Source organism: Silene latifolia, chromosome 9, assembly GCF_048544455.1.
Source record: "Silene latifolia isolate original U9 population chromosome 9, ASM4854445v1, whole genome shotgun sequence".
Taxonomy (NCBI): domain Eukaryota; kingdom Viridiplantae; phylum Streptophyta; class Magnoliopsida; order Caryophyllales; family Caryophyllaceae; genus Silene; species Silene latifolia.
In genome coordinates, this window is record NC_133534.1 from 154,773,096 (window position 1) to 154,775,176 (window position 2,081).

The 2,081-nt window shown below is 39.7% G+C and overlaps 1 non-coding gene across 1 annotated transcript; it reads left to right on the forward strand.

The window, feature by feature from the left end:
• Nucleotides 1-928: 928 nt before the first annotated feature.
• On the forward strand, nucleotides 929-1,035 carry LOC141603021 (small nucleolar RNA R71). The gene has a single exon (XR_012524921.1). It is a non-coding gene; the product is annotated as a small nucleolar RNA R71 (small nucleolar RNA).
• Nucleotides 1,036-2,081: the final 1,046 nt, after the last annotated feature.

Below are 2,081 nucleotides of genomic sequence, written 5' to 3' on the forward strand. Positions count from 1 at the left end.
AGCTTCCACAACTTCCTCCTCAACTTGCTTCTTCAGTGCTTCATACGTTGTACCACTTCTCAAGTGAATGACACTAACTGTTTCATGTCTTGGGGGATTACTTTGAGGTGGTAATTGCCCCTTTTGTCTTTGTGAGCTTGAAGATGCTAGTTGAGTCAATTGGGTTTCCAACATTTTGGTGTTAGCTAGGATGTTGTTGATGGTGGTTTCCTTTGCTTGACTATCTTTTTACATTTGACTGAAAAATTCTTGTTGATTCTTTTGCATTTGAAGGACCTCTTTTTGAACATCAAAACCTTGGTTATTTTGTTGATTGTATGGAGATTGATTTTGGTAACCTTGGTTTTGGTTGTAAAAGGGTCTTTGATTTTGGTTTCTCATGGGAGGTGGGGTGTATGTTGTTTGAGGGTTTTGAACATTTTGGCTTTTGTATGAGAGATTTGGATGGAATTTGGTGTTTTCATTGTAATAGTTGGAATAAGGGGTACCACTCTTGTATGCTTGGAAAGCATTCACTTGTTCATTTGTTCCCCTACATTCACTTGAGTCATGTCCCAAAGTTCCACAATTATCACATATCCCACTTGGGATTGATGAAGATGCCGTCATGGCATTAACATGATGCTTTGGTGATTTTGAGGCTTCTTCAAGTCTAGCCATAGCTTTTTCAAACTTCAAATTGATTGTATCAATGTGAGCACTAAGTTGAGCACCCAATTGAGTAACGGAGTCCACTTCATGCTTTCCTCCTCTAGTAGCCTTTTGAGGTCTACTATATTGTGAGTTATGGACCGCCATTTCCTCAATTTTGTTCCAAGTTTGATTGTCATCGACTTCGGTGAACATTCCATTTGATCCCATGTTGAGAATGTTTCTTGAATCTTCATATAGACCGTTCCAAAATTGTTGTACCAAGAACCACTCGCTAAGTCCATGGTGAGGACATGAGCGACAAATTCCTTTGAACCGCTCCCAAGCTTCATACAAAGACTCTCCATCCCTTTGCTTAAAACCCGTAATTTGAGCTCTTAGCATGTTAGTCTTTTCCGGTGGGTAGAATTTTTTGTTGAAAGCTAGAGCCAACTTCTTCCAAGAATCAATTCCGAGAGTGGCCTTATCAAGGCCCTTCAACCATTGTTTCGCGGTGCCAATTAGAGAAAAAGGAAATAAGACCCATCGAATTTGGTCATGAGTTACACTGGTTTGAGAAATCGCATCACAATAGTCACAAAAGGTCTCCATATGAGAGTGAGGGTCTTCACTAGGCATCCCCCCAAATTGGCTCCTTTCGACTAATTGGATAAATGCAGATTTGGCAATGAAATTTCCGGTTAGATGTTGGGGTGTGGGAGTACCATTGGGTAGGTTCTCCTCGGTGGGTACGGAATGTGATGAAAACTTAGGCATTGTGGGTTGATTTTGTGTTGGGTTCTCCTCACAGTCTCTTGCAAAAGGGTTGATGAACTCAATAGTTGGTTGAATATCTACAACCTCACTAATACCTCTCAAATTTCTCCTAGCAAGTCTTCTATTGGTTGTCGAAGTTCTTTCAACTACACGATCAAAGGGTAACAAATAACCTTGTGACCTTCTAGACATGCAAAATATCAAACAACTTGAAAACAATTAGAACAAACCTTGAGGAGTTTTACTTCCTCAAGGCAAAGATAGACACAACTAATAACAATATAAGAAAATCTAAATCAAGTTAACACCGTCCCCGGCAACGGCGCCATTTTTGGTCGGACTAAATCTTTTCGGTAACTTGTCGTTAGGAGCACCTAGACCAAAACACAATTTATAGCTTCACAAACAAATCTACAATTAGTAAAGAGGCAAGTAGGTCGGATCCCAAGGGACGGGAATTGAAATGAGATTTCTATTGAGACTAGTGGTGTCTTAGGGGTGTCACAATTTGGGTTGATGTAGAAGGTCACTAAACTAAATAGCAATGAAAGTAAATAAGCAAGATGAATTGAAAGGGTTGTAAACAATTGACAAAAAGCATAGGGCATCATGGGGTCATAGGGGAATCATGGGAATTGATCATACAAACATGTTCTCAAATTATAAGCAAGCAA